This window comes from Mus caroli, chromosome 7 (assembly GCF_900094665.2).
Source record: "Mus caroli chromosome 7, CAROLI_EIJ_v1.1, whole genome shotgun sequence".
Lineage (NCBI taxonomy): Eukaryota > Metazoa > Chordata > Mammalia > Rodentia > Muridae > Mus > Mus caroli.
The window spans coordinates 137,757,765-137,780,765 of NC_034576.1; the positions used below are offsets into that span (position 1 = coordinate 137,757,765).

The 23,001-nt window shown below is 47.1% G+C and overlaps 1 protein-coding gene across 3 annotated transcripts in view; it reads left to right on the top strand.

The window, feature by feature from the left end:
* Positions 1 to 23,001, top strand: part of Ptpre (protein tyrosine phosphatase receptor type E) — a 150,374-nt gene that overhangs the window by 55,934 nt on the left and 71,439 nt on the right. The window contains exon 2 of one of the 3 annotated variants that reach the window (XM_021166288.2): positions 8,849 to 8,871. The exons of 1 other annotated variant lie outside the window; for it this stretch is intronic. The gene's annotated coding sequence lies outside the window, so the exon portion shown is untranslated. Of the gene's footprint in view, positions 1 to 8,848; positions 8,872 to 13,262; positions 13,385 to 23,001 lie in introns of those variants that run through there. One more of the 3 variants, XM_029479489.1, reaches the window with a different exon arrangement.

Sequence of the window (23,001 nt, forward strand, 5' to 3'; positions counted from 1 at the left end):
CACAGCAGCCCGGCTCTGCCCGACCTCTGACATCTTTGCTTTCTGCCAAGGCCTAGAACCACCAGCTGTGTATCCAGCAGCTCATGCACACGTGAGATGATTTTCTGGTTTAAAGGAGACGAGTTTCTTTGAAATTATGGCTGTACCGCCTGTCCAAGGAAGAGGGCAGCTGATCTTTCTGGTGGTGGAAGCAGAATTCAGTAAAACTCTTCGCTTGCATTGCAGCGTATTGTTCCGGCGTGGAGCAGGGCATACTTTTGTCATAATGCAGTTTTTGTTGTTCGATGAATATGGCAGTGTTCTTTTCTGTGGAGGAGGAGGAAGGATTGCTGCTGAGTTCACAGAACTTTCTTAGTAGGCTTTGGGGTGTAGGTGCATGTCCTGTGCAACACCCATCGAGGCTGGGGATGCATTTGCTCACAGCCCCGTGTTTTGTAAATCCTCTGGAAACGTATGTTTCATTAGGCACCGTTTAAGCAGAGAAACACAGCTTTTCCTCCAAACGATGCAGCTGATGCTCACTGTGCCTTCCCTTCTGCTCCTTCTCCCCCTCTCCTACTGTGAGGCTCGGTTCTGTGAATTTTAGAATGGACTAGTTCCATGGCTTGAGTCAAACAGTTGTTGGAAGATCACTGCACCAAAATATTTGAGGGTGCTCTTGCTAAATGACTACTTGATTGGCAGATCTTCCTCCTAAGTGGTTTCATCATTGTCAAAATGTTTCTCAGAAATATCTTACAAACTGCTTTAGGTAAGTTCAGGTTACCTTCCCCTTTTCTTAGGACATGAATGTCTTATCTCAGTCCCTGAGTAATATCCCTGCACATCTATAAGAATGCTGTGCAGGCCACACTAGTCAGGTCCCTGTGCCTCTGAGGCAGGAGCCTGCCAGGTGCAAGGGAACCTAGGTCCTGTGCGTCACTGTCATCTCCCACCCTGGACCTGGCACCATCTAGTGTTCAATGCCACACAACAATGACATCTGTAAGTGTCTCTTTTAGACTTAAGACCATGAGGGTCTGTGGGTGGTTTTTGTTGTTGTTGTTGTTGTTTTTAACTTCTCAATCCTTACCAGTTGGCCTGTCACTATCACACAGCAGACATCCAGTATGTGTTAAATACTGGCCTAGCCATTTTATCCATTCAGTCTTCGGGGTGCTCTGAGCTACTAGTATGCACTCAGAAACGCTTAGACACTAAAAGAGATTCTGGCGGTTGCAGTTTCTTCTCAGAGATCCAAACCAACCGAAACTTCTGTGTCAGCGAATGACTGACTCTCATTCTTGTCAACTGTAAAGTGTGGATCACACACACACACCCCATACAGGGTGGCTGCTATGATGACAAAGATGGCTTTCTCTTTACTCACTGTCTTACAGCGAGATGCAGCTAGGGAGATACTGTTGAAAAACAAAACCACAGAGAGAGAAAGAGTTAAAGAGATAAGAATGCCAAGAGTGCGGGATCCAGGAAGTCTGGAGGACACAGATGAGATCAAGAGAGGGGAAGAGAGGAATCTGACAGGTTCTGGTGATATCGCACAGCGTGAGGAAATCCAGACATGCTGCTGTGCTCTGAGAGCAGGGTTGTCTTCCCTGTGAGTGGAGGCCTATTGAGGCCCTCACTGTGACATCTTCCTTCCCTGGGAGGGTCTAGATTCTGATAAGGACCTACACATTATATTCTTCTTATCTGCCCCAATTCATCACTTAGGGAAGACATTCAGTTTAGTTTAGGGTGGCCACTGGGGCCTGGATGTACTCTATTCTGCCCAGTCTGCAGCTTGGTTTTAGAGAAACACCTAAGCATGAAACCACTCTTTAAGGTTGTAAGGGAAGCAGAAGTCATGGACAGTTCTCTCAGGCCAAGTGCCATCTCACCAGTTTCACTAGAAGTCTAGATCTTTGAGTCCTTTATGAAGCACCTCTCCATGTGCATGTGTCCCAGGCAACAAGCTGAAGAGCCCACTTCAGTTGGCTGATTCCTAGTGTGTCTGTGAATGTTGAAGTGTCTTGGGGTTATTGTCATCCCACACAGCAGTAGAAAGTAGCAGAGAGAAGATTACATTGTAGCTGATGTTTTTCTTGGGGTAAAGATGTTGGAGACTGTGGGGCTGAAAACTGGAGCCTGCAAGCTGTCAACGGAGAGATGAGTGTGGGAAGGGCCTTGGCTAGCACGACCATGGGGGGTGCCTGAGCTCTGCGCTGCTTCCCACTCTTAAATGGCATCAGGGGTAAGGGGAGAGATGGGAAATAACATCCAGGAAGCAAGACGTCTATGGGCAGCTGCAAGGGACGGGGCTTGGGGTATAGGGGACTGAGGCCCTCTTTAATGGAGTGCGGTTGGTGAAGCAGGCTTGGTCAGAGGTATGTCACTCAAACCTAGGAGTAGGGGGAAGGGACAAATTGACAAATGACTCCGTTGTGGAAGGGAGTGGTGGATAGCCAGTGAAGCTGCGTGGGTCAGCCCAAGGACCCATGGGTCTGCTGCTGCAGAGAAAATGGGGCCATTGTTTGTAAAGTTGGTGTTATAGTTTTTTGTTTTCTTGTTGTTGTTGTTGTTGTTTTAATTCTGAAACGGTCTTTAGTCTTTGGATGCTATCTAAGGGTGCAGGGACAGGTTTGTTTTCTCTGCTAATTAAAAATTAAAAGGCAGGAAAGAAGTGTCCCTGGGGATCTTGGGAGCCATCATATACTACCTGGGAAATGAGGGTCCCCTCTTGGGGGTTCTTAGTCTCATTAATAACAGAAGTTGAGAATCCTAGAAGCTAGAGGACAAAGAACAGATTCAAATGGAAGCTCAGGGACAATTTATTGGCCTTTAAAAGGAAAAGTCCAGGGCTAGCAAGCTGTAAATCTTACAGCTGCTGGAAAAGAGGAGAACAGGGGAGGAGAAAAGACTTACAGCTTGGGAGAGAGTGTCAGGTCAGCCACCTGCAGACAAACGTGCCTCAGAGATGGAGCTTTAAAAAAGAATCAAGGAAAACCGAAGCCTATCCGAAGAGTTAGGAAGCATACTTGGGCTCTGGCCAGCATCCAAACGAAAAAGAAACAGTCACACCTTTCAGAGTCAGACCTCAGCAAGACCACCAGACCTAGCCACTCATAGAGACTGCCATAGAGAGTAGGAATTATGGGAAGGAAAAGTGCATTGTCTAAGGTAGGCGAAGCCACCTTTTCTGTCCTGCCCCACTGCATTAACCCTTAAGGGAGGAGACAGGGGCATGTCTCCACCTAGAGGAGGCTTCCAATCTTTACACTTTGGGTCCTTTTCACAATGGGCTGGCAGAATTGGGGCGGGGGTGCACCTTCTGAGAAAAAACACACATAAGCTTCACTGGTCCTGTCTTCCTAAGTCACACTTGCATCATGATGCTTGGAATCTCCCTGCAGGACCCAGAGCTCAGCTCTGCATTATCCGAAGTAAAAATTGTGGATTTGAGAGGTGATGGGCTTGGTCCATGAAGCTGTGCCATAGCTGTGTGTGTGTTGTGGTCAGAAGGCAACTCCCTAGGTGAGCAACCTCAGTCTAGGTGAGCTTGGGGCATGAGCAAGCACTGACAGACAGGGAGAGGGTCCTTCTGTTTCTAATGACCTCATGAAGTCTGTAAACCAGCTCTGGAGCCACTGCCCTGCTCAGCGGTGGGACTCTTTGTAGCAAATGACTCTATGTTCGGACCTCAGTTTCTCTGTCTACAGAGCAGCTCTTGTAATGGATTCCTCCTGGGAGTCCTGAGAGGCTGAAGTGGCCCTTGTTGGGATGCCTCTCTAAGAAGCTTGACAAAGCTGTTCAAGGACAGGAGCCCACAAGGAAGCAGCTCCTGGGGGAAAAGATATAAAAAATGGGAAAAAACAACAACCAACAACCACACAGGTCCAAGTCGTGACAGTGATGGCCACCGTATTACTACCGGGAAAGTCTGTGTGCCCTGCACCAAGAGATGAGAGAACCAGTAGCATTCGCCTGAAGCTGAGAGCATCGGTGCCTCTGAAGAGAATAGAACTGAACTGCCGTGCTCCTGAATTCCAGGGCAATCACAACACTGTAGACAGATGTAGCAATATGGAAAACACCGGGCCTGTGCTTACAAACAAGGGTTCCCCTAGCTTACTAATATGCAGAGGGGGCACCCCACAGTGCTCAGTTAGAGAAGTGCCACATGTACTTGGGTGGAGAGCAAGCAGGTGTCTTGCCTGGGCATAATTGCTAGAAATTTTCCAGCATTTGCAAAGTGTGCTAGTCTGTTTGGGTTGACAAATGGATAGTGAGATGGTGTTACCTTGGTGACACCGTTGCAAAGGTTCACCTCCTTGTCTGGGCAGCTTGAACCTGTGAGGTAGGCAGGGGAACATCTTACCACACTCCTTTGTGTGGGGAGACTTCACTCCTCTACATTCGGCCTCTCTTCCCTGTTCTTCCGTACATCGGAAGATGGAGAAGTAGCAGCTCTGCTGGTATCTACAAGGTAAACAAGAAAACTGTGAGACTTGGCAGTGTGAGATCTGTGCAATCTGCAGCCTTGATGATTAGGAAACATGACACGCTCTCGGCACTCCACAGCCCCTGCCAGCAAAGTGTGGCTGTCTGATGGAATGCAGGCAAGCCCGAGGCATGGCTGAGGCACAGCCATCCCCCTATTGCCTGCCTGTGGTTCTCTTGATAGGACCTTGGTTACTATTCTATTTCTAGCAGTGCCCTGCTGTTTAGCCAGTCTGTACATTCATGGGGATAGATTGATTGGGCTTGAGGGCTACTACGACTGACAGTGAATAGCAATTCTTGCTCCCCCAGTGGTCTTGAATCATTGACCAGTGCCTTCTGGGAAAACCGGAATCTCAAGAGAAGGCAGCCAGAATGCAGCCAGAATGGAGGAACTTGGCCAGTCTGATTATTCACAGTAAGATTTGTTCAAGGCCAAGGTCCCTGGTATTTCCCCACATAGAGTTCTCTGTGCCTTTTGCTTTATGGAATCTCCAACTGTCATAAAAATGTTCACATTTCAGATATGAAAAATGTGCACAAGAGTTTTAAAATAAAATGCAAGCGCTTCCGCAATTTTTAAAATCTTATCACCCATTCAAAAGAAAAGTCTGTAGCTAGATAAGCTGCAGGCAGCCAAACGCTGCCCACAGGATTGCCCGAGCTGCACGTGGGCCACTGGTGTACGGAAAGACATTTTGCTTTCGTCTGAGTTCAGAATGATTGGCTAGCTCTGGCCACCTCAACAGCAACTGTAACTTTATCCTCAGCCGGAGCGGTTCTGTGGACTTCGAACACTACCCTCGATTGTCTTTTCTATGAAGCTTGGCTGGCACAGTAACTCCATTGCTGGGTCCTTCTATCTTGGGAACCATCAGGGCTAAGCCTAGCTGCTGGTCACTTCCTTTGGGAGCGCTTTTCCTGGGCCTGACCTGGCCTGACCTCAGGCTTTCCTCAGGGTGGATTTCCCCTTTTCTGATGCTGTCACCAGCCTCTTTCCCAGGGTAAGCCAGGCTTCCTCCCTCCCTGTTCTGAATGGATGTGACTCTGTACTCAGGCACCAGCAACCCCAGCTCTTCCTCTGGAGCAGATCAGTTCGGACCACTCTAAAAAGACTTATCCCTCCCCAGAGGTGGGATGTGGCCTGCCTGGCTCTTTCCAGGGATTTCTAGACTGAAGAGGACAGTGGAACAGGGAGGAATTTGGAGGAATAAATCTGCCTGTAGCAGAATGTCATTCCGGGCTGTGACAAGCAGCACCCTGAACACTGGGAACTTAGAGAGGGAAGACAGTGGTGCCCTAAAGAAATTACAGCTTTGCTAGGGGACAGAGCTCCCACCCCAAATTATGAGCACGCAAGGCCAGGGGAGGCAGCCAAGAGTAGCAGGCTGGAGGAGCCTCCTATTCCCCCACATCCTCACACCACAGGCGTGAGGCAGGGTCCCCATCTTTAGGGAACACCCCCCTTGCCTCATAAGCAAGCTGTGAGGTGTGAAGGGGAGGAAGCAACAGAAGCTGTCCCTCAGCTCCCTCCTCCCTCCTGCCTCCTCCCTCCTCCCTCTTCCCTCCTTCCCCTTTTTGGAGGATGCTGGCTTTCAAGATAAGAGCAGGAAGCTTCTAGTGTGTGGAAGGATATTGAACAAACTACCCACATCAACGGCCACCTCAACCCTCAGGTTTTAAATGTTTCATGTGCCGTTTTAGAAGTTTTGCTCAGCGAAATGAGGACTATCTACAAGGCCTCAGGCTAAAGGGAATGCATAGTTGGCAAAGGTTTATTTTAGAGTCTGGGTTTTTTTTGGGGGGGGGCATGGTTTTGTTGTAGTCCTGCTTTAGAGGAATAGATAGTTATTCAATCATGCATGAAACACAGACCGAGATTGCTCAGCCCATTGAACTATCTGAAGTTCTGGGGAGTCAAACTCTGTTTGCTTGTTTGTTTGTTTGTTTGTTTGTTTTTAAAAAAACAACACATTACTTCAAAGTTCACAATTGAGTTATCATTGGTTGTTTATCTAGCTATTGACAAAACAGCCTGTGCTTCTACACCAAACTAGCTTGTTCCTTTGTGGTTTTAGTCTGGTTTGACCCAGCCTTGTGCCTCCAGCTGTAGTCCTGTCCCAGAAGCCTCTGTGTATCACTGGGCTCCATTTCCTATTGGAACAAGTCAGCACAGCATTGGAAAATAGTTTTGAGCTTTCTTATCAATTTCCCTGGGAATGGGGAGACAGTGTCCACCTCAGCTTTTCTCATGGCCTGCCTCCTCGCAACACTCCTGCAAGCATCGTCTCTGGGTATTTTAGGGTGAAACAAAGGGGTGAAGTTTTGTAATAAACTGTTCTACAAAGAACAGTTTACCTATCCACTTTAACCATTTTCTGCCCAGCACTCCGCCTCTGTCTTGCGCTTGGGCAGGCGTTATGTTATGTGGGGCCTCGTGGCATGCTGGGAACCCTTTGCAACTCTATGTGACTCAACACGCTGCCTCTTCATTATTTTTGATTCCTTCGCTAGGGAATGACACAGTGTCAGATGTTACAAATAGATATGAATGCTGTTGGTTTGTTGTTAATAAATGAACATGTGATGCTGGGACAGTTGGTTTCCCTAAGTATAGAATTACTATTGTTCCCGCAACAGCTTTTTGTTAGCCTGTGTAACACTGTTGATATTCTTGGGCTCTTTGTCCTATGAGCTAAGTGCATGTCTTAGCGATAGGGGCTTTTTATTCCATAGGATTCTCTACATAGACCATTATACCACATCAGACGTATGCTTTATACATCTCTTCTTTAGTTCATATGTCTTGTTTTATTTTTTTTTCTCGCTTTATTCCATTGGCTAAGATTCCCAGAGCTAATGACCAAAGCCATTATGCCATTAGAAGCTTGAGGATAAAATTTCCCAAGTGGATTTAACAGCTCTTACTTGCCTGAGTTAGGTTTCTGCTTCTGTGACTTTAAGATGATCTCATGAGTTCACTTCTAAATTTGTAACTATATAATAATTTATAATAACTTGTTATAATTTGTACTGCAGAGACATTGTTAAATTTGTTTTAAAGTGACTAGCCTTGCCAGGACTCTCATCCCAAGCAATCTGGTAGAAGGCAGCGTGGAGTGAGCCAGCTATTTTAAAATAGAGACAACTGAAAACTGATTCTACCCTTTAGCTGTGTGAGTGAGTAATCACAGCCCAGCCAGATCTCCATCCGCAGGCCGATGAAAGTCTGATGAGCCTCATGTGAGGTTGCCTGCATCACCAACAGGAACACAGAGCTGTATCCATCGGCTGAAGGATGGATAAACAGACTGTGGGGGGTGAAAGATTTGTTAGTAAAAGCAAGAGAGGTACTAGAACATTCTATGGGATGGATAGGACTCGGGAGCATTACTCTCAATGAAAGAATCTCATTGCAAAATGCCATATATGCTATAAGTCTATTTCTACAAAATGCCAGGATAGGGAAATCTGCAGGAAGTAGCTGAGTGGTTGTCACAGGCCAGAGAGAGGCCAGAGTGGTGGACAATGAACTCATGAGTGTATATTTTCTTTTTGGATGATGAAAATGATCTTATATTAGATGTGTGAGTCTTTTTTTTTTTTAATTAAGTTTATTTCAATGTGTGTAGAGTGCTTTGCCTGCATGGTATGCCTGTGTGCCACATGTGTGCAGAACCTGAGGAAAACAGAAGATGATATATCCCTTGGAGCTAGAGTTACAGAGGGTTGGGAATCATGTTGGTGCTGGGAATCAAACCCTAGCACTCTGCAAGAGCAGCAAGCTCCTAGCCGAGCCATCTCTCTTGCCTCTAACGTGAGATTTTAATGAGGTTACTAAATTCTTGAATATACTAAAAGCCAATAAATTGTACATTCTGAGTGGGCAAATCTTACATATATATAAATTGTATCTTAATAATTCTTTTTAATGGGAAGAACACACAGCTTAAGCTAGGTGATGATCAGAGACGACCCCAGGGGCGTAGAGTGAAAAGGTGCCTCTACCTTGAAAGACCATCTCCAAGGAAGGTGGGGACTGCTTCGGGTGGGACCTTTATACCCCTCACTAGGGACAGCAACCGATTGAAGTCAGGTCCTTGAGGGCTGGCTGTCAAACACTTCAGACCCTGGGGAGTCACATTCCACCCTCAATTGGCTTCCAGGGAGCAAAAGAAAGTTTGGTCATAGATGTTGAAAGCCAATGCATGTAGCAAAAAGAAATTACCATCAAGATTAAGCAAGCTCCTGAAGACCCTGTGAAGAGTGTCAGCCACCAGCACTGTTGGAAATTGGAGACCCAAGTGAGAGAGACCAACAGTGTCACCAGAAAACTAATGTTCTTTTGTTTTCTTTCTTTCTCTTTCAGACTATAGCCCTCATTTCCCCTTGGTGAGTACATAATTTTCTAAAAATTGTTTCCAATGTCTGATTGGTTAGCTTAAAATGCCTGGGATTTAATTGTTATGTAAGGTTTATCTTGTTGAGAAACAGGTCATATGGTCAGAGGGTGACATGCAAATCTAGTGCCTTAACTTACTCAATGGCTCACATCACACTTCTCGTTATTATTTTTTTTTTCCTGGCATTTGAAATGTAGCTCAGCCACTCAGTGTCCTGAGACACAGTGTTGTGGGCAGTTCCCACGTGCTTTCCTTTCTCTGTCCTGTTTCTTTTACAACCTTATCTCAGTGGCACACATTCAACACCCATTAGGGTGCACAGCACAGCGGCATGCGACGGCCTGATGGGCTTTCCTTCTCATAAGTGGAGCTACTGCCCTGGGGGAAATGGCTGAGGAGGTGTTTTTCTGAATGATACTTTTGGTGAAGATGCATCAATGTCATGGAATTTTGTGTTGTACACCGACAGGGTCTAGGTAACAGCCAAATTCTACTTCTTTGATGCCTGTAAGAAAATACATTAAAGACGTTAAACATCATGACCCACATCTTGTTTTGTCTTGTTTCAGGCAAGCTCTCACTACGTTGCCAGAGATGGCCTCAAACTCAAGGTCCTTTTGCTTTGGCATCCTTAGAGATGAGATCCCAGGCCTATACTGCCACCATCCCCTTCATAGCCTTTTTCAAACACATTTAAATCAACTTAATGATGTTCCCCTTTTCAGAAGAAAGGGAGAGAGGGGTGTCTAAGAGTTTTGTTGTTTTGCTTTCTTGCTTACTTGCTTGTTGAGGCTATAGGTCTGACTGGCCTAAAACTCACTGTGGAGACTAGGCTGGCCTCAAATTCATATGATCTTACTGCTTCTGCCTCCTAAGTAATGAGGTTCAGGGCACACTCCACCAAACCCCACAGAATCTTGAGTTTAGAAATGGCTGCAGTGTGGTCACAAGAGGAACGCAAAATGCTCAGCTGATATTCTGCCCTTAATGGGCGTCACCAGAGTGCAAAAGTAGGAAGTTCCATTTCCCAATGCACAGCCACCTTTGAAATATTTTTACTGTTGGGGCAGCTACCACATGCCTGTAATCCCAGGACTTGGAAGATAGAGACAAGAAGTCTAGAGTTAAAGGCTAGCCCAGTTTACAAGAGACCCTATGTCAAATAACAAAATAAACCCAAGAACAATACACTTTTACTGTGTTCCAGACTTTAAGGCTGTTAGATTGGCTGGCCTCCTCTCTTGGGCAAGGGGTCCTTCCTTGGTGTTTCTCCATTGGAATGTAAATGTGTGCAGTTGGGCTTGGTTTTATCAGATTGCTCTTTCTCTATTTTGGCAAGGTGGGATGATGATAATCCAGAATTTCTCAAGCTAAGAAAGAATGAAGCCTTCCTTTATCCTTTCTGAGTTTTATGGTCCTGTTATCTGTTGCATTGTTGTTAGATGTAATTGATTATGAGTGGCAGCCAACTCTGCTTGGGTAAATGGGGACAGAGGGAACAAAGGGGAGGCTCACTGGGATTGTTTGTATGAGATAAAGCTTCAATGGCCAGTCAGCAACTCCTATTGTCCTGGAACAAAAGCCAGAGGTGTTGGTGTGTGCATGTTGGTGGGAATGCACATGAAACATGACACTGTGGATTTGAGCGGTTTGCTTTGGTTTCTTAATGTGCCTTCCATGCTGGAGGGAAGTAGTCATAGGTTAGGCCCCATGGATTTGTCTTTTGAAACACAGGGACAGATTCTGGTTGGTTCTAAACATGTGACCTTTGTGCTTCTTGGCACTTCGTGCTGGGCTGGCTTGTCCAGAGCCAGCCTTCCTTCCTCCCATTCTAGCATTTCCGAGCCTCTTGGTCCACTGCCCTGATGCCCAGCAGTGATCCAGCAGCTGTCCAAACGAGCGATCCTGTGACAACAGCTGCTAACCTGGCCTCAGCTTCTCCTCTCCCAAAGCCATGTTTAAAACCCAGCAAGAGGTCTGGAAGGCCAGACCTCCTGCCCAGCAATGCTAAACTGACTTCTGTGTGTCTGTGTTTGCTGTGTGGATCTGTGATATCCAGGCAGCAGCTCCCATCCTCTTGGCCCTGACTTTTGCCTCTGCTTTAGTCAGCCACTCAGTTCCTGGCTTTAAAAATATGGGGCTGGGAGATGGCTCTGTGGTAAAGTGTCTGCTGAGCACGCTTGAGATCCTGAGTTCCAACCCCCAGCACCTACACAAAAAGCCAAGCACAGAAGTGAGCGCCTGCAACTGCGGTGCTGGTGCTGGCATGGGATGGGCAGGGCAGGAGATCCTGAGGGCTAATTGGCCAGCCAGTGTGGGAGAACCCCAGTCAAGTTCCAAGTACAGTGAGAGACCTTGATTCAAAAGGTATGTGATTGAGGATGACTTTGGGAATCATTCACTTTGACGTGAGGCGTATTTGAGGAGTGGACAAGGTAACCTGGTCTGTGTTCACTGGGACTGTGCTTTCTGGCCCTCAGCACGATTCTCTGGCCTGTTTGGTTTCCGTTGGCAAACATTTGTGATGTAGGCACAGAGGTTTAGGATTTCAGTGACTGGTCAAGAGAATGATTTCTAACTTCTGCCCTCTGAAACTGGCTTTTGGACGATTTGGAACTTTGGACAGTCTGCTTGGGTAGTGCAGGTAAGCTCCCTGAAACTGGAGACCATCACAAGCCCTCATCGATGCTTTGTGTGATGGCTGTAAAGAAGCCAGGCCAGCAACCCTAGCAAAACAGACACACCAGCCCCAGCAAACCTCTCTCTTTCTGCCCAGCTGTCAAAAGGCTTTCAGTTTACTGGCATCATTCTTGAATTTCCATTTTAAAAAAAACTATCTTAATATTGGTTTTCTTAAAAAGATTCAAAATTATTCTCTTTTGTTTGGGAAGTCTTTTAAGCAAGAGTCAACCCTTTTAATTTTGCATTTAACAATAAACTTAATAAAGTTCTTGCTATGCAACTATGAAGAGTTGAGTTTAATTCCCAACAAATGTATAAACAGCTGGGCATGGAGGTACACACTTGTAATCCCAACACTGGGGAGGCAGAGGCAAGCCCAGTCCCAGGGACTCACTGGTCAGCTGCCCTGGGCAAATTAGTGAGTTTCTGGTTCAATGAGAAAGTGGGTCTCAAATATAAGACAGAGAACAATAGAGAAAAGCATCTGCTGTGGACCTTTGGCCTCTTCACAGGACACATACACACACATACACATACACACATACACACACACGTACACACATACACACACATACACACACATATACACACATATACACACACGTACACACACACACATACACACATATACACACACACATACACACACACGTACACACACACATACACACATACACACACACACACACACACACACACACACATATACCACAAGCTCACACACAAAACACAAAACAGTGGACTTGGAGAAGTAGCCCTGTCATGCTTATGTTTCATCTGGAGAATGTCACAGTTGAGTGGGTTCCTGTGGTCCAGAATCTAATGCAAAGAAATGGGAGAATAAAGAATTTATGGAAGACAGATAACTAAGGTTTAAGTACATTCTCCAGCCTCGAGGAGCATCCCCACTTTAAAACCTAAAAGTGGCCACAGCCAAGAAGAAGCAAATAATGCTGTAAAGTGATGGTCTCATCCTGGCTCATGGAAACACCAAAGGGATTAAAAACTGATCAAAAGTGCTAATAGCAAACAGCAGCCAGGGGTTCACCAGTTCACCAGCACAGGACCTATGGCTCCGCCCTTCACACTCACAAAGCTTGTTTCGTTTTCTCCTCTGAGTCAATGCTTTTTCGGTGGTGTCGGTATGAATGACCAAGACAAATAATCTGATATTTTCAAATAATAGTTCCTGCCTCTGGTCTTCGAGGTGTTGGCACCCTTAAGTGGAAAGTCACTGGGGTGGCTTTAGTAGGCGGGGCAGGAGCTGCAAGCCCTGAATTCGCCTTTGGAATGGCAGGAAGGGGCAAGAGTAAGTCAGCATAGCACAGGAAGAGGTGCAGCTCTGGAGGGTGTGTGGCCCAGGCCCTCTGTGAGCCCATTGCCTGTGCCTGGGCTTTTTTCCGTTAGCTCCCGGCTCCCTGAGCTTCCTCTCAGATTAGTAGAGCTTCTGGAAGCAAAGAAAGGTTCCTTCCACCGCTGACCCCTGAGAGCCTGTGGTCAGCAATGCACTCTGGGAACTAAGGGTGACTCATGGCCTTCCAGTCTCAAACCCTAGGGAGCTTCCACCTTTTTTCTAGAAGTGCTTCCCAGAGGAGTCTGGTAGGAAGTCTATTGTCACACACAGAGGCAGGCAATCCCCATCAGTCATTCTTTCCACCTGAAGGGAAAAAGGAACTTGAGTTTTCCATATAAACTCCTGTCTCGTCACCGCGCCCGAGGCAGACCTTGACATTCATCTCAAAATCCGTTTCGGCTGACAGAGAAGCATGGATTCCCCAGGGCCAGGATGGCTGCCATGCGTCGTCCCGATTGGACAAGAGGTAAAGAGGGGACCCGAGGGGAGCCTTTCTTGCCATTTTTAGATTTCTGTCATGCTTGCTTATAATATTTATCATTTCTAAAGTACCCAAAATTTAGGTTAAAGACTATTATCAAGGCTTTCACTAAATGTAAATTGGCAAGCACCTCTGCTAACTTTGTCCAGCCCTGTGCAGGAAACCTGGGTTTGTCCCAGAGCCAGTTTGGTTCCACAACAGCCCAGCCCAGGCAGACAGCCACACACTGGGCCCAGCAAGGAGCTGCTGTCTGGGCCTAGAGGGATCTGGAGGGCCATCAGACCACCAGGAATCAAAGGTGAAGTTATTTTTTCTAGTGACCTGGACAACTTCCACCTATTATTAAGTAGGCATTTTATCATCAAGAGTGCCCTCTTACTATCGTTCTTTGGGATTTGGAAAGTAATTGGAAATGGCCCACTAAGAGAGAAAGAGGAGCTACCTACCTGAAGCAGGTCATGGGCCAGGTCTTCAAGACCTGTGTCTTTGGTTCGAGAGCCAGCCCCCACCTCCCTTGCCCTGTGAGGTTTTCCTGTTTGTGGAGCTCAAATGGTAAGACAGATGGTGTGAGCAACAACAGGACATGAGCAGCTGCCTGGAGGGTGCCATCATTCACCACGTAGACATGAAGTGTATGAGTCCCATTGTGGGTCTGAGTTACAGGGAGATTTCTCAGACCCACTGACCTCTAAATTAGGAGCAAGGTCAGGTGCTAAATGCAAAGACAGATACATAGCAGGGAACTTACTCTCAATGGCATCTCTACCAACAAGAGTATGTCCCATGGCAGTTGAGACATCGAGCAACAGACTAGACAGCATCGTTGCAAAACCTGCCAATCTGAACCAACGTCTAGAAGCCAATATGATGTGAAGTTCAATAGAAGGTACTTAAAATGTTAGGGGAAGGGTCCCCGTGGAATTGCTGAACAAAGAAGCTCCACATCATGGGTTCTCTGCGCAGCTTAACAGAAATAGGCCAATGCAGGAGGAAAGATTGGGTTTGGGCTGTTTTGTGGTGAGAGCGAGTCGGTTCTCAGCAACCTTTTAAGAATATGTTGATGATTCCACATGTTGATCCACAATGAGAAATGGTGTAGATGAATGAGCCAGGGAAACTTATGCCTGTAGTTCCAGAATTTGGGAGACTGAGACAGGAGGATTGCTGTGAGGTCAAGGCCGGTCTAGGCTACATCGCGAGATGCTGAGATGTGTGTTTGTTAAAGCTGCCATATCACTGTGTGACTGCTGAAGACCAACATTCTGATGTTGATAGCAATGATTATTTGGAGAGCAGGGCTTGGTCTGTTTCCTGTTTTGCTCAATGATTTAAATTCCTTATGCCTAAAGCGCAAATTTCATTTATTATAGGGTGCATCCAATATAGGACACTTGACAGTGTATAAAGCATGTTCAAATTTATTGTTATGTGTGCCTCATACATGCTTGCAATAGTCTGGGGATACCTTGCCACCTCTGCCTTGAAGATTAAAAATCAAAACCAGGGGCTGGAGAAATAGACAATGAGAAAGAGCCCTTGCTACGCAAGTGTGAAGACCTGAGCTTAAATTTACAGTGTAAAAGGTCAGATAGAGTCACATACCTGTAACCCCAGTAACCTCAGGGCTATGCGGGCAGAGACAGGAGGATTCCTACAGTGTGCTGACCGTAGGCTAGTTCCACGTTCAAAGAGGGACTGTCTTGGGGAATAAGGCAGAGAGATAGAACAGGACAACTAAAGGTCTTCTTTGGATTCTGCTCCTACTTTAGACACATCACAGAGAAAGGGAGAGAGAGAGACAGAGACAGACAGACAGACAGACAGACAGACCAGAGCAGGCTGAAGAAGTAAGTCATCACCACAGGCAGTAAAACCTGTAGGGGCTAGCAACATGGTAACATTATAGTTTGCATGCCAGTGTGTGTGTGTGTGTGTGTGTGTGTGTGTGTGTGTGTGTGTGTGAAGCAGAGACTATAGGCAGTTATGAGACATCTGACACAGATGCTTGGAACTATCCAGGTCTTCTGTAAGAATGGCATATGCTCTCAACAACTGAGCCCTTTCTCCAGTCCCTATAGATATTACCTTGAACATGAACTATGTGCCATTCCCTATAGCAGACTAATAGACTAATCTTGGCAGAGGTATTTGAAATCCACTAAAGAAAACCAACAAATCCTTCCAAGTGTCTCTCTAACTGGCTGAGTCCTTTTCTTCCTTAAATGCCAGCCAGCTCTCCTGCCCATCACCCAAGGTGAGGTCGTACATGCCAAAAGAAGGGACTCCATTATGAAAAATATTTTAGAGCCGTGCAATCCCACAGAGCACACCGACAAATCAAAGCATTCTATGGGCCGTGCACATGGCCGGCGGGTGGATCATTGTATTTTGGAACAACCTCATGACCATCAGGTTGATCTTGGCCAGCCTTCCCAGAGATTTCCTCATGTTATCTGCTAACCAAACTCAGCCTTCCAATCTCTTTTCACACCCTCGATGGGTTTCCTCCCAGCACAGCCTGTCCACTCCCTCACCCAATGTTTATCAGTATCTCCTGCAGACTCATAGTTGTATATGTTTTAAAAAAAAAAAAAAAAAGCAAGTTCTCTGGGGAAACTGGGAGACAACTTAGTCAGTAAGATGCCTGCTGTGCAAGCATAAAAAGCTGGGCTTAGTGGCACACACCTATAATGCAAGTACCAGGGATATGGGGACAGAAGACTCCTGAGCCTCGCTGGCCAGCCGGTCTGGATAAAGCGGTGAGCCCCAGGTTCAATGAGAGACTCGGCCTCAAAACAAAACAAAACAAAACAAAGTAAGGAACACTATCAGCTTCTGGTTTCCACCCATGCCTTTATGTATGTGTGAGCGAGCGAGTGAGCGGGGATGCGCATGTGCGCGCGTGCACACACACACACACACACACACACACACAGAGAAGTATTAGACCCTAGGTCTGATTTAGTTTGCAAGGCTAGCATCTGAGGCCTTGCTCTAGCCAGAACGAATGTGAATTTTGTGCAGGAGTTTAGAGGAGACCTGGATAGGGACAGATGGCAAGCCAGCGGAGACCAGTAACCTAGTGATCTGCTGGTTTTGTTTGAGAAAGGCCAAATGACTTGGGTGTGTTCCTTCACCTGAGTCATTCACATCTTCCTTGTCTAAGACATGAAGGACTGGATAAGGATTTTACAAAGGTCTCATGGAGACAAAACTTTGTGATAGCTGGATTTGAGCTAAAGACAGCGGTCCCCAGCAGATAATGACTGTTGTATATCAACCAAGACTCTGGCCTGTGAGGTTAGTCCTTACTGGGATGGGTTTGCAAATTATTATCTTTGTGATGATAATCTGTGTTTTGACAGCAGCTGTCCTGAGGCTCTCCTCTTTGTCCACTTCTATTGCTCTTAATCTGCTAAAAAAAAAAAAAAAAAAAGCCACCATAGGAAGGTTTTGTTAATGGAAAACTTTTATTTGAAAAGCAGTCAGTTTTCTTCCCATTCTGCTGCTGATGGGCAACAAGAATAAACAAACACTGGGGTTCTGTGAACTTTGACTTTACAGAGTGGCTGAATGCTCTAACACTTATCCAGTGTGCAGGAGGCTCGGAGGCTCAGGGTTTAATCCCCAGAGATGCAGACCGAGAGGGTGGCTCTCCCCTGCCCTCAGAGCCAGGCTACGGAATCCTTTCCAGGAGCCACAAGGTGCTTCATTTCCCTGGTGGGTGTGGGTGTGGTTCCCTGCAAAGACCAGTTAATATGCTTAGAAACCATGGCCACCCCAATATTGCCCCGCCCGACACTTGGGGAGTTTGGCAGAGGTCAGATTGAAAATTGTATGTCTTTGAGATGCTAGAGGTTCGTCGTGCCCACCGTCAGTCCCAGGAATTTCTAGTTCACAAACCTATTTTGGCTTCCTTCCAATATGAAGCCAGCTCTGACATTCTCTTATGCTGTTTCCTGTTGTGGGCGGATTGATTTAATTTTTAATGAGTGATTCACTGTCCGTGGCCGTGTGTTTTCCTCCTGTTGAGCTGAGTATTAAGTCATGTTTCCTTTAAAACATTATTTTTGATATCAACCGAGCAATGTGGTGCTCAGCTGTGGAGACAAAGGGACCCAGCTATGTCCCAGAAGGGATGGCATTTAACCTGCCCTGGAAAATGACAGTTGTGTGCTGTGCTGGTCTCCCAAGAGGAGACTGCCTATTAAACAGCCAGCGTGTTTCTTTTATCACAGTACAGAGCTCTGTAATTTTAAGAAGAGTTTTCAGGGTTTTTAGTGTTAATCTTGAGACCCTTGGAAAGTCTCATGCTAGGCATCCCTGTGGGAAAGCCTGCCTGGAACATCAGCTGTCCCCTTGTTGTGTCTTCCCTCATGTCTGTTATTCACTCCGCGCAGCTTCTGTCTGCTCAGCCAGGTCATGACCTTCATCAAAATCAGTATGAGAAATACACTGATCCTCCAGATCAGCTCCTCCTCTTTGGTCCCCTCTCTTGCCAAACTCTCACCAAGTGCCTCTCCTATAGGAGGTACCAAAATGAGGACCATCCATGGCCTTATAAGGAGACTCTCCTCGCTGGCCTGAGCATTGAGCCAGGGGCCTGCTGGATAAGTGGTCCCGGCTTTCCCCTATAACCAACTCAGTGAGGCCCCAGGATCATATTTTACAGTGAAACCTGTGCACTTGGGAATCCAGGAGGGTGATAAATGCAGCCACCAAACGGCTCACAGAGGCAGCAGCAAGGTGAGCAGGGCGAGTGGTCTGCTAGGTGTGGGAGGTCGTGAATCAAGTGTGACAGTTGTAAGAATGCGGGCTAGTGAGATGACTCAGCGTATAAAGGCACTTGCCTCAAACCTGGGGAAGGGCGTTCGGTCCTGTGTGATTAAAGGAGGGAACCAACTCCTTCAACTTGTCCGTCCTCTGACCTACACACACACACACACACACACTTGCACTACATACACACATAAGCACATAGATATGCACCTAGACATGCACACACACTAACTGTTAATAAGAATCCCAGAGTAAATGTTTTTAATAAGACAGTTGAAGAGATACGACAGCTATACTTCAGGGGAAGCGGTGCTCCAGAAAGCAGTCTTGCTACAAGTGAAGACTCCTAAAACTACAGCAGCGGAGAGGGTCCTGCTTTGAAAATGAGCTGCTTTTTGTTTATTTGGTACAGAGGATTGAAACTCAGGCCTAACATACCCTAGGCAAGAGTTCTGTCCTTGAGCCCCACCCCCTCCACTCCCCTCCTCCAATATACCAATCTCTTCTTAATCCGACATCTTGAGCCGGGGCTCACGAGGTGCTAGTGCAGACCAGAGGAGACAGGTGGCCGTGTCTGGCTCTCCAGGGCCCACTGGAGCCCAGGAGACACAAGGATACACTAAAAGGGGGGTGAGGGAGAGAGCTGGAACAACAGCCTTCCTCCTATTCTTATTCCCATTCCCTCTTGGGTTTTGGATGCTGATCTACCTGTATCTAAACCTCAAGAACCTCATTGGAAATCCAGATGCCTCGTCAGGGAACCAAACCCCAAGTTGGAAACCCAAGGTCCTCCTCAAAAGCCTAGAAACCATGGAACCACAACTGCATCTAAATCTGTACCACAAGCCCAAGAGATGATTAGAAAACCAGCCAGCACGGGCAGGCAGTCCTCTTCCATAGCCCAAACCCCTGGTCAGAGAACCATGGCTCCGTTCCAGGCATTCGTAACAGTCATGTGGACAGCAGCCTCCATCTTTCACCCACGTGTGCTGACCTCCTGAAACCTCTTAGGGTTTAGAAATGAGAGTTGTTTTATTTTAGTTGGGTTCTAGAGCCCTTTCTGGATGTGTCTGCCATGCATGCAGCTGTGTCCTTGCGATTTATTTTAATATTTGAGTTGGAAAGCCAGTAACCATGAGAATTAAAGGAATAAACAACCTGCTGCTTCCACCTAGATTTGGTGAAAGAGTCCTACAGGAGTGGGGGGTGTCTAAGACACTGGAGGTGATTGCCTGACGTCCTCAGACCAACAGTCAGAGGTCTCCCTCCTTGATGTCCATTGCTGAAAGAGAATAAAATACCACAGGGAGGGAGAAGGAAAACCGAGAACGGACCAGTCCGGCTGAAATAGTATCCTGTTTCACGTTTCCTACTCGATCCACATTCTCTATATGTGACTCACAACTTAAATCATGCTTGGTCGGATCACAGCCCGGGGCAGAGGAACATCTATTTTATCCCATCCGACTGTGCCGTGAGGCCGCGAGGGCCATCACTGGTGAATGAACCTATTGTCTCGGAGTCCCCAGGACTTGCCCAGCACCTAGCAGATCTGAGAAAGCTTGGAAACTAATCTGTGACTCTGTGAACAAATGAGCAGACAGGCATGGGGAAGGTGCGTTCTTTACTCAGCTCAGGGCAGCACTCACGGTGAACAAGCCAGACGCATCAAATTCAGGGTCACTTGATCAAAGGGCACGGAAGAAAAGCTCCTTTCTTCTCTCGTGCGTCCTCTCTGGACTGGTCCTAGTCAGTGGTGCTTACTCTAATATCATACTCCCTCAGGCGGCAGGGTACTCTCGGGCCTTGGACTTGGCAGGAGGAGGGTGGCCACACAACCTTCGCTTTCCTGTGCCTGCAGGGCAGTTAGGGGGAGGGGCAGACAGTAGCAGATGAACCACGGGGAGTGTGGCAGAATGTGGACACGGTGTGGATCAAGACACCAAGATCATGGGATGTCTGCCACAGCCCATTTTACCTGCAAAACACAAACTCAAACGTTAACAGATTTAGAATGGGTATCAGAGCCACGGTTCGGAGCCTTAGGCCTCTATAGACAGGGCTCTCCTGATCACATTCCTCTGGAGCTAGCCCTAGGGGTTAGTTCTGGTCAGCTTGCTGTGGTAGAAACAAGAGCATGGTCCTTTGCAGTTAGAGTTGAGTGATTTCTCACCTGTTTCTGGAAAGGTCTTCCCTGTCTGTCACACCCAACACCCAAGGCTTGCATATGTCCTGCCTCTCTGTTCTACTGCATGGTGCTATCATGGAAACACATCCATCCCACTGTTCAGGCCTGCTGGGTTGCATATCCTTTTCTAATGAGATCATGCTCTCTCTCTCTCTCTCTCTCTCTCTCTCTCTCTCTCTCTCTCTCTCTCTCACACACACACACACACACACACACACACATACACACTGGTGGCAACAGCGTACCCAGAGAACCTGGGTAGAAAGACTGACATCAACTAACACCCCATGGGTCTCAGGCACTCTTCAGGGGTCCTCTTTGCCAGCCCCACTGGCTCCTGTGACCTCTTTGCAGGATATGGCTAAGTTTATTGTGCTGTTTTGTGACTGTGCAGGCAGGAATCAGGTGGACATGTTGGTTCTTCCAGGTATCTCTCTGCTTGGTCACAGGGAAGAGCCCCGCTCTGGTTCTGTGGTGGCTTCCAGGCCAGCCAGCCCAACACTTTTCAGTCCAACTTGGAGTTTTGATGCCTCTTGTCTTCCCAACCCCCACTTTCACAGTTTCAAAGAGCTGATAGATGTGTCCGCTGATCTGAGCCACTTATTACCATGGAGCTCCTCTGTCTTGATGTGTTTAGTCACCTGTGTCCAAAAACAAGGCCGTGGAATCATGTTGGGGTTTCATCTAACAAAGAGGATGAACCTGTTCTCAGCATCAGTGCTGCGGTGCCTCTTTCCACACAGGCAAAGTGGCAAGAGAGGCCTCCAGGGCAGTATGGCTCTACCATTCAACATCCAGCAGACTCTCACATCTCTCTCAGAGATGAGAACCCGCCATGCATCTCCTGCTTTCTGTACTCAAGAATGAGGTGAAAGGTATGACTGGCAATGGCACAAACCAACCACCACTTCAGGGTAGGGGAGGCCACTCAAGATCTCCTGAGCTCTGATGCCTAGTTCCCCTGCCACCCCATCCATTTCCTTGAAGATCAAAATGAGCATGGCTTCCTGCTAAACTTGTCCCTAAGCCAGAGCAAGCTAGAAGGACACTTTGGCTATTGTCACTGGGGCAGCCAATTCGGAAATGTCCAACACAGAGCAGAATGATGAGCTATACCACTGGGAAACATTGTGGGGGTAACTGGGGGTTACTCCACTTTCCTGTTAGAGGGAGAAACAGGGAAGCAGGGAGGCTCAGCTTGCAAACACAGTACCCTTGTTAGGTGGCTCAGAACCACCTGGAACTCTGGATCCAGGGGATACAGTGCCCCCTTCTGGATTCCAAATCTAACTGTACTCATGTAAAACACACACACACACACACACACACACACACACACGATTGAAAGTGAGTTTCAATAAGGCTCTCAAGGCCTGCATACTCTCAGGGGCATAGATCCATGACCATAGAGTTGCCCGTGATGATCTAAAGACTCGACCTGAGCTGCTGGACTGGATGGGGCCCACAGCCTTGTATGATTTCATTAGCAGCATCTGCAGGAGGTTGTTTTAAACACCTACGTGGGAAACTAGTTTCCAATGATGCTGCTCTATTCAATTATTTTTTTTTGAAGGGATCACAGGATAGCTTCACTGAGCACCACCTACATTTACTGAGGGCCGAAGGAAAACAGCCCACTTTTGAACCTCATCATCCCTCCTTGCCTCATTTTGCATTCTGTCCACGTTTATCCTCGCCACACATGCACACACTAAAAAGTTATCTCAGCTCACCTTGAACCAAATGGATTTGACCTCTATTTATAAGATGTGCCTTAGTGTGAAAGATGGAGCTTTCTTTCAGAGTTCATTCAGCAAGCCATCTGCCTCTGGCTGGGTCCTGTGTTAGATGTCAGCCTTGGGGTGAGCCTCATTTCTCTTGGAAAATTCATGTCGTGGACATCTTGTTGCCAGGAATCGGCGTGATTGACTTTTCATTTCAGAGTGATGTCAAGGCTCATGTTATTCCCAGTGTGGACATGGAGTGGTGAATGATGTCTAATTATTTGGAAAGGAGTAGGTTTCTTGAAGGATGTGCTGTGTTGGGAGCCTCTGTTGCCTGGCAACGTGTAACTTTACCGGTGTGTCACCAAAGACATTTTAAAGGGCTAGAGACACACACTGAGACAACTGCATGTTAAGGGGAGAACCTGGAAGCTGCCCTGTTAGAATCATGGCTTCCACCGCAGAAAGTAAACACTGAAGAGCAGGTGTGGGTGGGGGCTGGGTGCAGAGTGCATGCCCACGCACAGGTGTGAAAGATGCAGGCTAGCCCCGTTCTCCCTTGCATCTTTCTATCTGTTGGGTTAAAGCCTATTCAAAAATCCACCCCGTGTGTGTGTGTGTGTGTGTGTGTATGTGTGTGTGTGTGTGTGTGTACATTTGTATGCAGATGCCTGTGCATAGACATGTGTGAAAGCCAGTTGTAGACATTGAGGGTCTTCCTCTATTGTTCTCTCTTTCCTTCCTTCCTTCCTTCCTTCCTTCCTTCCTTCTTTCCTTCCTTCCTTCCTCCCTCCCTCCCTCCCTTCTTCCCTCCTTCCTTCCTCCCTCCCTTCTTCCTTCCTTTCTTTCTTCCTTTCTTCCTTCCTTTCTTTCTTTCTTTCTTTCTTCCTTCCTTCCTTCCTTCCTTCCTT